Raw genomic sequence first — 13,845 nt, forward strand, 5'->3', positions numbered from 1 at the left:
CAGCCAAAATCATATCTAACAGTGAATTGAGCCCAAAGAACCCAATATGAATGATGATGAAATCCAATACTCTAATGGTTGTTTGGATACATCTAAAAGTGAGACATCTTGAATGGCTTGAAGAGTCTCATTAAGTGAACTAGGAAATCACATATTCAAAGTGCAAGGTGATATGATCATCTATGTTCATGGTTTTAATATCAGTCTTCACTTAAGTCTTCTTGTGTGTAGTCAGTTTCAGATTATGTCATTCGAGATGAAAAACCCCAAAACTAATATCATCCAAGTGCTTGTCAATATTATCTCTTTTGAGTTTAGTCGTGTTATTGAATTATTTATTTATTATTTCCCTCAATTAGCATGGAATCAATAATTCTATATATTCAGTATTTTTTAAAAAATTAAGCACTATTGCTTAATTTGAATCATTATAAAAATACCATCAATACACATAAATTAATTATAAATCCAAACGAAATACAATTTAAGTTCTATTATATATTAGTTAGATAAATATATAGAAGTAGAATAGATAGATTTCTTTTACCTTTAGTTCTAGTACAATGTCTAATGCACACATTTGCAACATAAAAAATACAATCAAACTCAATCAACTTGAATGTGTTTATCAATATAATAGGTCTTCATAATTTAGAAGATCCACCAACTGGAGGGGAAGAGAGAGGTCTATATATTTTATTTAATGATTCTGCTAAACCAAAGATTCTTTATTGGAGCAGATATCACATTTTATCAGAAATTCATATTTTTATGGAGTTACAGTCCTATTTATATTTGATTGGATTTCATTATTTGTTTGAAAAATAAGCGTAAAGTTTCAAATTAAAAACAATTCTTCATGCAACTTTTCTTCATGAAAAAATAAATAAAATGCAAATGTAATAAAAAAAGAGAGAAATAAATCAGAGGCAACATATTTATTAAACAAAAATTTTAGTTACGATTCATAATATGATTACACAAAATCTTGGTGTCGTTGTAGTATTCTATTTTTTATTCAATGAAACTTTTAACATCTTGATGTATCTTGTTTGATTGTACCGTATCATTACTGATGTAGTTGCCACCTTGAAACCTGACTGGGTGGTGCAGTGAATATATTATGCACCAGGAATCATCTATAATATTTCAATAACTAACGACACAAATCCCTTTGTTGGTGGCTGTTGTTACTGAGCTTGTATGCATGTGCGCACAACCGCTTTTTGTGATGCTCACCAGCTATCCTGTTCATAAAATTGGTGGGCCAAAAAATCCATCAGTAGAGTTCTCTATACACTTGGCATGTGGGTTTCTAAGAAAAAGGCATGTTGTGACCAATTAAATTGGCACTAGTCTATATCAATTAGAAAGCTTACCTTTTGATATTTTTCTTGTTCACTCTATAAGTAGGACCCATTGCCGATGGAAATGGCCCTTTAAGACATACATATCTGCTATTTTGTAAGCGGGAGAAGCATATAAAAATAACTCTAAAATATAAGGAGCCCCTTGGCATAGGAACTTTTGTTTTGAAGATTAAAATTTAGTGAACTTTATTTAAATTACCTGGGTTTTGATGAAATTTTAAAAGTGTCTTATGCCAATTCAATCCTTATCGATGGGTATGATTTCATATCACGCATTGATTTAAGTCATAAGGTTTGCATGTCCTAAATGATTTTAATTATACAAATTACACATGCATTTTATGGAGTTTAGGGTGACCATATCAAACTTATAGAGGTATCTAAGTCCTGCCCATCATGTCAACATGCCAAACTGTTACTCTACCACAGAATCTGTGTGACATGCGTGTAAGTATGCACTCTATCATTGATTGAATATTATATATAATATTTTTTCAGGAATAAAATATGATTGCCAATGGAGACTCATCAAATATTGAGATTCATATCAAAATTAATAGAGTTTTCATAGAGCACAAAAGTTTTAGGTCCAAGTTATTTGACTTTTATAATAAAAATACCTTTATCTTACTAATTTACTTCACTAAAAAATTTATTGTCTTTATATCTTTAACCTAAAACTTTTCATTTCATAACTCCATATCAGCAAAAGTGAAGTCCTAATTTTTGTCTCTGTTTCTCTCTCTCCTTGTGATAATTATGTTATAACATGGTAGGGTTCGCCCGTTCCGATACCCGTACTGGATGCTGGTATCGGGATGGATGCTGTATCGGATACCAGAAAGGCAATTTTCCGGTATCCGTTCATTCCAATATCCAGATATTGGATATCGGTATCTGATATCGGTTGCTACAGTGCCGATATCCGATACCGATATCCGTCTCGATGTCGGCATCCATCTCTGTCTCAGGGGGGAGGATGACGACATCGGGTATCGGGTGTGGATATCGGTTTTCGATATCCACATCAATATGTGATACTTAAAAATATTATTAAGCGATATTTATTCAGTGATTAGAACCGTTTATTGTGGGCAAGAGAGATATAAGGGAAATTTGAATGGTTAATACATCTCGTTTAATATATACAGCCAAACATTTTCATTTTTTTCCATATGGGATAACCGGATCCCGTTATCCTGTTATTATCCTTATCTCTCTTTCTTATCGATTATCTATCTCTCGGCAAGCGACTCCTACAGCCAAAAGAAACCCCGTCTACGCATCCTATTACTTCATCTTGCTAGCTCTCTCTACGTCGCTATTTCTCACTCCGTTTATCGATCTCTCTCCCTCTCTCTCGATCTACCCCTTACTCTCTATCGCCTTCTCTCTCTCTCGATCTCTCTATCTCTCTCTATGTGTGTCAATCTCTCGCACTCTCTTTCTACAGGTTGCCACACTGCGAAGGACACATGATGGCATGGATTATCTATCTATCTCTTGGCAACCGACTCGTACAGACGAAAGAAAGCAAGCCCATCTCTACGCATCCCAAAGAGAGAACGGCAACCCCATCTCCTCATGCACGTCTCTCACCTGCACGTCCTCGAACCCATGCACGCCCAGCATCTCCTCCCACGCTACCTCCTCCTCAACTCTCTCCTCCTCCTCCACCTCCTCCCGCAGCACCCCCATCTGTTGCAAAAACTCCTTCAAATTGATCTGCGGCTTCTGCTACACCACCGGCGGCACCGGCTTCTCCGCCGCCGTGGCGCTCTGTATCTCTTGCAGCCTTCTGTGTATGACGTGCACGTTGTGCTGCGCGCCGAGGTTGAGCCTGGGCAGCCAGCGAAACCTCCCCCCCGCGTAGTTGGGCTGGAGATGCGGCAAGTTGAGGTACGCCTCTGAGCCGTAGAGCCGGCGCGCGGCCTCGTCGTAGGCCATCGCCGCCTCCTCCGCCGTGGTGAAGGAGCCCAGCCACAGCCTCATCCTCTTCTTGGGCTCCCTTATCTCCGCCATCCACTTCCCCCACGTCCTCTGCCTCACCCATCTGTACTCGCACGTCACGTTCATCGGCCCCCCCTTCCCCCTGCTTGGCCCCTTCTTCCACCCCCTCCCTCTTGTTATCCCATATGGAAAAAATTAAAAATTTTAAACTCTATATATTAACTCAGATTGATATAGAATAAAACCATTTGATTCTTATGTACGTAAGTCATAGATTGATATTGTAACTGTGTTTTTTACTGTCGATATCGGTTCCGATATCCAAATATCGAAAACCAATATCCGGCATCCGGTATCCGTCGCGTCCCTCCACCTTCGATATCCGATACCGATATCCGTCTAACCTCTTATAGACAGATATCTACCGATATCCGATATCCAGCCCCGTCCCATTTTTTCTCGGATATCGGTTGTCTGATACCGGATATCGGACGGATATCGGTTGGACAAACACTATAGCATGGAATACAGAAAAATTCCCATTTGAATAATCCTAAATGCTGCTTTTGATTTTCCATTAAACATAAATATTATGATTGATAAAAAATTAAAATCAAAACTACTTGTGCACTGGATACACAATTTCTATTCATTACTAAAAAAAATTTCTAAAAAAATAAATACAAATCCATAGGATATCCAATAGTGCTCTATGGTACAGGCTTGTGGAGTTACAAGGGAAGCAAAATTATCCTTTTGAAATTTTGGCATAAATGATCTTTGTGCTGATATAATCTTCAAGTGATTTTGACTAGAATTTTTCATATTTTTAATTAGCACAGTAGTTGTTCCTAACATAAATAAAATTCCATAGTTTTTGATGCCAGAAGTCGTCCGGGACGTCATTCAGTCGATATCGAGATGATTCTAGGATACCTAGAGGATGTCGAACATTGTTAGTGACGTCGTCTTACAGATAATTTCCTAATTAGATGTAACTACGTGACATGATGAACCTTAGGTGGACGTACGTGCAATCCATGACCCGTGGGATTCGCGGAACTTTAAGCTCTGAGGTGGGTGACCGGTGATGGTGACGTTGACCTTCTGACCCTCGTCGGAGTGGCGACAGCGACTACGTCATCGAATGGAATAACTCCGTTGATGCTCGCACGTAACGGACGGACTCGAACTGTAACTGGGAATTTGCTCAAATCGTTGTTGGCTCGATATATATTTCTCTCACCTAATCTATCTCGAGCGGAAAGGAGTGCAGAAGAAAATATACTGAAAGACGTAATATAACTGACGATCAAGGAACGACGTACCTCGTCGGAGGGACACTTGTCATCAATGTCTTTTTCGGTGCAGCAGCCGATGCGGTTAGGAGTAGCGAAGGGTGTCGGGGAAGGGGCCGGTTTAGCTCGACAAGCGGTGAGGATGCGGTGCTAGAGCGTGTGGGGGAAGGTTAGTCAGATTGAGGAAGAGAGAGACGTGCGGCGGTGAAGTGGCTCGAGCAAACGGCCGGGTCTGTAGGATGCAATCCTACATGGATTGGCACGGCAGAGTTGCACGACGGATGCGAGTAGCGGCCGGCGGCACAGAGACTGTGTGCCGGCCAGTTCAGCAGCAGTCGAGTAGCGAAGTGGCATATCCGTCTAAAGCAGGATTGGAGGACATGGTAATCTCCAGCGAGCAGAATTGGCAACACAGGTGCACGAGTGGTGTAACTCGTCGGGCACGAAGCAACCATCAACATGTCGGTGAGACAGCACAGGCTTGTCGTGCCCACCGCAGTGTGGGTGGTGTTTGGCTTGGTTGGTGGTAGGATGGTCGATCGGTGCATCATGGGGGGCACTCTCGAGGGTCGTCTTCAGGGCTGTCTGCTTTATCACAAACATCGAGGGTCACACTCTTGAGGGTCATTGTCAGGGCCATCAAGGGTGTCTCACGAATGCATTGGCGGTCGGTAGTCAACACTGAGTGACGACAGTTGACTGCATGCGTGCATCAGAGGCATCAGGAAGATCGTGGGTGGCAACACGAATGTTGCCGGCAGGCAACCCAAGGCAACCTTGGATGGTCTTACACGAGAGGTGCGGTGGTGGCAATAGGCGGTGATGGCACGACGCAGCCCGAGCCCCCAGAAACGTCTTCGGAGACGTCACCATTGTCATCGACATCACTACCAGTTTGCGTCCAGCCCACCCGGGAAGCCAAGGCGACAATACGTACGCCTAGATTCAAGTATTCCAGGTAACGGGCTCGTTATCTTTTCCGTGTTTCTTTCCTTTCCGTTGTTTTTATCTCTCGTTTCCCATCTTCTATTCTCATCTCACTCATTATAGTGAGGGGAATCCAATCTATAAGGAATTCCCCTCCACTTCCATTCAAGGGAGAGACAATTCCCTTCTATCTCCTTTTCTTTCCTCATCCTTTATCTTTTCTTTTCTTCCCTTTGGTTTTCTTTCTTCCCTTTTCTTTTATCTCCTTTTATGGGCTTAGGCCTGTTATGTTTAGGCCCATCCAATTCCCCCTATAAAAGGGACAGGATGGTTCCCTGAGAAACTTACCTCTCGTTATTTTTGACAAAGTATTGTTTTTGAGAAGTTCTGTTAGGACGAGGAGGTGGCCGCTCTTGATCGGGAAGAGAAGAGGAAAAAGAAGAAGAGAAGAGGAAGGAGGGAAGAGGAAAGGGAAGAGAAGAAGGGAGGGGAAGGAGAGAAAACAAGGGGATTAGGCCGTACCACCAGCCGCAACCACTGCTACCTCCGCGCGCGAGACTCGCCGCGGCTGCCCATTGCTGCCGCGCCCGCCAGCCTGTGCACGACGCCGTTGGTTTTGCGCGTCACCGCCGCCCTTTCTTGCTATTGCTGACTGCGCTCCCTGCGCCCTGACTTGGCCTCCCTTCTGTGCGTGCTGCCTGCGCATGGACCGGTGGGCAGAAAGGTGATCATGCCGCCCACACACCGCACGACAGCGCCCGACAGCAGCGACAAGAGCAAAAATCCTACTTTTTTGCCCTAAATGATGGAATTCAAACACATTTTTTTGGAATTTGAAATGAAGAATAAAGGGGGATATAGAAAGATATATAGATGGATTTTAGAGAGAGACAGAACTGATCTATAGTTAGAAAATGTCGAAATGAGAAGATAGAGAGATAAAATGAAGAAGGGGTGTAGGTGTTTCAAAAGGAATTTGAAGGTGCAAATGAAGGAGATTTTAAAGATGATTTTTGTGAATAAACTAGGGATATGGAGGAAGGTCTAGAGAGAAATAGTTGACTCTAGAGAGATAAAATAGGAAAAATGAGTGTTTAGAGTGAGAAAGTGATGGATTTAAGGGTAAATGGATAGATAATGATGGTAAAATAGAAATACAGGTTCCTTACACCTCAATGAAAGCCTATTGAATCTTCAATGATTCCTCTAAAGTCTGTATCCTCATATTTTTCCAGATTAGACTTTTTCGAAAGTAAACAAGAGTTGAGATTGAGTGAAAACTTCAATAAACTTACATCAATCAGGCTGAGCAACCTGGATTCTGAATTATACGTTGTCCTGCTGGCCCTTGCTGGGGCACCTCTAGAATGAGGAGAAATTACGGGGAAAAGAGTATTTATATGTTGGAAGAATTACTAAATACCCCTTTGGGCATTTTCTATTATCTTTTCTTGACATTTTGCCTCTTCTTCTCCATGGATTGAGAGCTTCCACTTGTTATCTTCAGCTTCTTTCTTCGTAAGGCTTTTGAGAGCCCAATGGGCATGCCAGGATGTAGCCCATCTCTTTCATACTTCTCTTTTGAAGGCCCACAACACCCTTTGCTCCTTTCAAGCCCCTTTTGAAAATTATGTAACTCTAAAAAATTCTCCAACTCTTGAAGAATTGTATCTTCTCATTCCTGTAAATTTGTGCACATGTAAAATTTTAAAATACTCATCATTACTAAAACTTTTTGACTTCTAAGAAGTCAAGGAGGCTAGTAAAAAACAATCATAATGTGCAAAAATTGGAATTTCTAGATAATGCATAAGTATTTGGTTAATTCAAATAATAACATGATAAATTTTAAAATAAGAAGATAAAAAATATATAAAATTTATGGAAATACATATGAATTTATCATGTTATCACACACCTTCAAGGACATGGTGCTATCATGATCATATTCTCATGATTTGTAGTGTTCATTTGGAGATATTGATGTTGGACATTGTCGGGGACGTCGTCCGGTTGACATCGAGTATGATGGCTCGGTGCCGATAAGAGATGATGGTATCGAATGGCGATGGTGTTGTCATCCGACAGATGAACCCTAATGGGTCAATGCAACTATGATGCGCAAAAGAATGTTCTACGTGTCGTACGTGCAGGCTCCGACTCGAGGGAGGCACCGAGCTCCAAGCTTGGATGGGTCGGCGAGTGATGGTGACGGTGGCCTCTCGAACGTCATCGGAGCAACGTAGGCATCTACGGCCGAACGGAGTCAATCTGTTGGGCTCGCACGCAATGGACGAGCTCGTTCGTACCGGTAAGACACTCAAATGTCATAATTTTCTCTCTATTCTTTCCTTTCTCACCTATCTAGCCCGAGGGTAGTGGAGCCAGTTTGACAATATACTGCAAAAGGTAAGATAATGAGCTGCGGAGGATGACGTACCTCGTTGGCGGGCGGCTCATTGTGCAGATTCTTTGTTGTAGGCTGCAACCGGTGTGGGTGCGATGGAGGGAAGCCGGAGAGGGTCGGCGTGCTCGACTAGCGATAGAGCACATGAGCAATTGGTGGAGCTTGGCGTGAGGAGTTGAGGGAGTCGACATACATGTCTCACTGAGCGGCCGGCGGAGCTGGCGCGTCCTGTTGCGGGGGAACGACGCGAACTGCAGTCAGCAGCCGGGGCGAGCAGAGATGGGAGCGGGAGAATTGCTGACCGGGGAATGGACAAAGGCAATAGCGCACGGATGCAATACGAGCGACGGCAACAGGGAGCTCACGGTACCTGCCTGCCTGAGCACACACCCCTCGCGACACGTCCGATGCAGATGGATGGGAGATTTTTATCGAACGCTTGCTGCCCCTTTCTTGGTTGATCAACCATGACAGAGTCGCCTTGACGGACCAAGGCAAGTGTCGTCAATCGCTCATGGCCGTCGGTTACCCCGATCAATCCTGTGGCGGTCACCGTAGCGGAGCAACCTGGCTCGTTGCTCTCGTCCATCGGACGCCTTTCGGGACCCAATCAGAGACCACGCGTAGCTAGGAGAATGGGGAGGGGTTAAAATTCTCACGTGTCACGAGAGATCAACGGCCACCCAAATCGGCGAATCGGCGCCTCCCCAGACTTTGGTTGATCAAATCTTGCAGGGTAGAATTGCGATCGTTTGCGGTGAGCCTCCCTGCGGGGAACAATGCGTAATTTTCCGGAACGGCCGACGGTGGATATCGGCAAACTGAGGAGGTCGATCAAGAGGGGATGGGGGGTGGGAAGAAAGGATTCCTCTCACCCTTTCCCTTCCAGGACGTTCTTCCCTTCACGAATTCCTTTTCTCTTGGTCGATCTCCCTCTTCCTCACTCTCGCTGTTGCTTCCTTCACGGTGAGACCAAGTAAGACGATAACACCTCCAAATGAAAATTACCTGGTCTAAGGAGGCTAGGGTGGCCCCCCTTCTTCCCTTATAACGGGGAAGAGGTCAATGGGCCCTTCCCCCCCCCTTAGTGGGTCAACTGAAAACATAAAGAGGGTCCATTAGGGGGCCCTTATAAACTGGGCCCCCCATTACACATAGAAGGGGAGGGGGAATTAAAGTAAAATAAGATAGGAAAAGGGGGAAAAGGAAGGCCCCTTTTCCATGACGATAAAAGGCAGACACGGGACGCATCGCAGTGCGGCAAAAACAAGGCGACTGCGAAGAAGACACGAGACACGACTAGGAAAAATGACGAAAAATCAAAACAGGATAATCGAGCATCTCTTCACCCAGCTTTCGATGACGGTGGTCGGTGCCACGGACGATGTCGTCGGTGATCCTTGATGGCGTGCGCCATCAGATATGTTCTTGAAGCAGTTGTATATCTACTAAAAATATTACCTGGTAAATCCATGTCTTTCATTCCATATCATTTGTTAAAGTAAATAAACCCAACTTTAAATGTGTTGAAGTGTTGGGACTATAACTCATAATAAAGAGGCATGACCTGGATAAGGTAGATTCTAGGACAAGGAAGGGTGGGTTTTTACCAATATCCAAACCAGAGGGTTGAATAATACTTTTACCATTCTTAGTAATTAAATTTAATATTGTCAATGGGGCCATCTTCCTAGAATACACTGATTTCCACGAGAATATATTGAAATAAAATCCAGATCTAAATACCAATATATCCTGATTGCATGAGTATACAACCTAATTGATATGCTCTAACATTTGATTAATTTCATTTAAAAATTATATCGCATTGATTCAGGTAACTTCTATATTGCGAAGAGGGCATTTGAGACTAAAATAATAGAAATTGGGGAGAAGTGATGGATTGTGAAATCCAGTCCATCCAAACAAACCAAGTTTCGAATTTGGTAGCCCTTATCAAAGTTATATTCCCCATTCATATGAAGTGTATATTTAAACATAGAAAGGTGATCTTGGACAAATCATGTGTTAAAAAATTAGGGTTTTAATTCATCATTGGTATTAGTGAGTTTATCAATAAAAATATAAACCTTTACTCACCTAAATAAATTTAGCTAGCATAGAGTACATATTGTCTCCATTGGGAATAGTGATAAACATTTAATATTATCTAAATAGCGATTAGTCTGTGATAAGCCAAAAATAGGGGTGAAAATTACGCAAAATTTTTAGCCCTTGTCGTTGTGAATTTTTGGCTTATGCAATAAAATTTATAAAACTCTACTTAATATGTATAGTGATAAGTATGAGTGTCGTCCAAGGGAGGCAAGTAGGAATTTCAATTTGATTTTATTTTTGGTGTTTTAGATCCTAATTAGAGTGAATTTGATCTTCAATGAGGATCAAGTCACCCTAATTAGGTGAGAATTTAGAGAGGGGGGTAGAAGAGATGAGATGAAAAGAAGAAATGTGGGCTCTAGATTGAATTAATTGATCCAATTGGATGGATCAGAGAATTCAATTAGAGAGGTTGGAAGAAATTTTTGATTTAAGTTTTGGTTGGTTTTGAGAATTTGCTAAATCAGAAATAAAAAGGGAAAATCTTAATCTCCTAAGAATTAAAACTAAATTTTTTAGAGTTTTGTTTTGGAATGCAATTGAATACCAAGGTAAATCCCTCAATTTCTCCTCTCAATCCTAATCAGGGCTTGTACATGCCGCTCAAGCCAAGCGATTTGGAAGTTCAGATCAGAATAGAGATGAAGAAACAAACAACTTAACCTAATTCATTCAAAATGCATAAAAGTTCAAATACAATCAAGGAAAAAAAGTACCAGATAACTTGATCCAAGCTAGAGCTCCTCCTTGTCTTGCAGCTGTGATAGAGCACCATCCAGAATGAGCTCCCCCTCTCGAAATTTAGCTTTTATACTTAGGTTATAGGGTAAAAATCACCATTTTACCCCCGTTTAGTACTTAATATTTATCTATCAATGTAGGGTAGATCTGAATGATCTAACCGTACAGATAGAAAGAGGGGATCAAGACGAACAAATCCATAAAAAATCATCTCAATCGGACTTCAGGATCAAAAGTTATTAATAAATCAATTTTAAACCAATTTAATCCATTGGATTTAAAATTGATTTATTTATTAGTTTCGTTTTTAAACACGCAATGACGTGTCGCTCTCTCATTGGCTGGCGCATTTTGAATCCTCCTTTTTGCAGAAAAGTCCTTAAAAAGCCTGGAATTGCTTTTGGACGCCGCCCAAAAGTAATTGCGTATATGCCCCTGGCGCACTCTCTCTCCTCCGATTTCTCCTAAAACATTAAAAATATATATTAAAAATTGCAATAAAACCCTGAATGATTTTAAATAGGATCTTTACGCCTGCCGTGGCGACCGAGAGCTGTTTTCAGGGTCTTTTTGCAACGAAACGTTGCAAAAAGGCCCCGAAAAGTCTAGAAATGCCATAAATACATTTTGTTCTCTTATAAATATGCCCTTTTTTCATAGAATAAATGCATTTCTTCTTGAAATAAATCCCAGAAAATTCCTAAAAATTCGTAAAAAATTCTAGAAAATTCTAGAAAATTCCCTGATTAATTCCCATGTTGATAAATGTCGAAATAAACTTTTTAATGTGCCATTTTCATCCAAAAATAATTATTTCGAGCTTCAATAAATCCTTAAAAATTCATATAATTAACAGAAAATTAGGGAAAAATCAGAAATTACTTGGAAGCATTATTTTTGTGTAAATATATGATAACAACCCAAATTTAAGCCTTTTAAATGCATAAATCATGCTAATAACATGAAATAAAGACCGAAATTAGGGTGTTATCAGTCTGATGAGAGGAGATACATATAAAATACAAAAGTCGAGTAATGGGAAAATGCAAGGAAAGACATTGATAATTAATTCTATAATTAAGGTGATTATAGTAGATAGTGATTATTAGGATTTTAGGAGATCGAGCAAAGATGAAGTGACAATAACGAGAAGAATGCACTGGAGCAACATAAAGAGGGAGTCGTATAAGGTGAATGATGAGTAATATTATGATGAGACAATGATGTAAAAATGGTGAGACATGATAAAAGAGTATACATGCACAATACAATGGTGGAATGTGATGATTTTTTTGTTACCCGATAATTTGTGTACTATCAACAAGATAACATTTTCAAGGTGATGTTGACAGAGAAAGGTTATCATCAAACAAACATGGTTGACTATAACAAAAGAATCTTACCATAAAATCAATTACCCCATAGTTTGTGTATTCTACGATAAAATCAGTTAGAATTTCTTCCACCGCAGCAGCATACCATGATTATCAAAAGTGTTGAATAGATGTCAATAATTACTTGGTGGAAAATAAAGATGCACATATGATACAAACTGAAGCTTATAAATCCAAAAAAAATCCAAAAAAGGTGTGAAAGTTGTAAATATCCATATATGGATAAGACGAACCCTTTCAATGTATGAATATTGGTTTTGAGAATGCAATAAATCATATGACTTCATTAATAATTTAGATGAGGTGACTGTGTACATAAAGAGCAATGGGAGTGTGATCATTTTCTTAATCCTATATGTAGAAGACGTACTAGTCATTAGGAATGATTTGTGAAAAGAAATTAGTAAATGAATGTATGTCAAAGAATTCTCCATGAAGAATTTTGGAGAAGCAACCAACATTTAGGAACGTCTATCTAATATCAGTCTCATAGTAATGATGCATGAATTTATGGTCTTTTAGTAGTATTCCCAAATAATCCTGAGATGTTGACATTATTGAAGGATGAACAAAATTCCACAGATAAAACCCTAAATGCACAATAAGAACTGGGTACATCACTATAGCTAATGTCTCCCAAGCGAAAGGGTCAGTGATGAAGTTATTTAGCAACCTTAAACATACTTCCTTATATCTTAGACCATGTTCAATTTTTTTATGACACCAACTATGACATTCCATAAGCAAAACCTTTGTTGTGTCATAAGAAGTTATAAAATATCTTGAGACATTTTTACTTACTCACGGATATCATTTATATAACATATCTCTGATAACATGCTTTTTAATAGATTAATATTATGCGTTTCTATGTTTATTTGTACTTAAATGATAGCATATGCATGTTATCAAGCATAAAATAATAAAATCTATTATTAGAATGATATTTTGATTTTGATGGAAATTTGATTAGTTCTATAGATTTTATTGATATCATATTTATGACAAAAAATTTTAAAGTTAAAATATATTTTTATTTTTTCCAAATTAAATTCGGGGATATATTATTTTTTAAGTCAAAAAATACATTTCTAATATTTTTTGAGTTAAAAAATTTGAATTAATTAGTACATTTTATGACTTTTCAAGATTTCTTATTTTTTTGTGCCATATTGGCTATCAGGAGAGAGAAATCGGAGGGCTTAGAATGATGCAACTTCAAAACAAGATATCCGGTGATCCAGGAGTTTGGGCTAAAATTTCAAACGTTACTTTGGGTTTCCCTCATTTGTTACATCCATAATTTTATATCTATAAGTAGATCCCTTGATTCATGTAAAAATCATGCAAGGATTGATCCTACTCTAGTAGGCTGAGTGAAAGAAAGTGATTTTAATATCCACCAAGCTTTCTTGGTGCTCATTGCCAATTGATGTTAGAAAGTGAAACCGAAGAGGAGGGGATCTCCCACTATTGCAAAGCACCTTGATCCTAAAAAGTACGAGGATCTACGTTGAGTCTTCTTACACTTACTTTGCCTTCTTCTTCTCGACAGCTTCCACATACATCCTCATCAATCCATACTCATCCAAATATATCTCATCGTTAGAATCCATAAAACCATCCATCCAAATCTCTTT

At 39.9% G+C, this 13,845-nt stretch overlaps 1 pseudogene; it reads right to left on the minus strand.

The window, feature by feature from the left end:
• Positions 1-3,107: 3,107 nt before the first annotated feature.
• On the minus strand, positions 3,108-3,446 carry LOC144701432 (dehydration-responsive element-binding protein 2E pseudogene; annotated as a pseudogene).
• Positions 3,447-13,845: the final 10,399 nt, after the last annotated feature.

Source organism: Wolffia australiana, chromosome 3 (assembly GCF_029677425.1).
Source record: "Wolffia australiana isolate 7733 chromosome 3, ASM2967742v1".
In the NCBI taxonomy this organism is placed as follows: Eukaryota; Viridiplantae; Streptophyta; class Magnoliopsida; order Alismatales; family Araceae; genus Wolffia; species Wolffia australiana.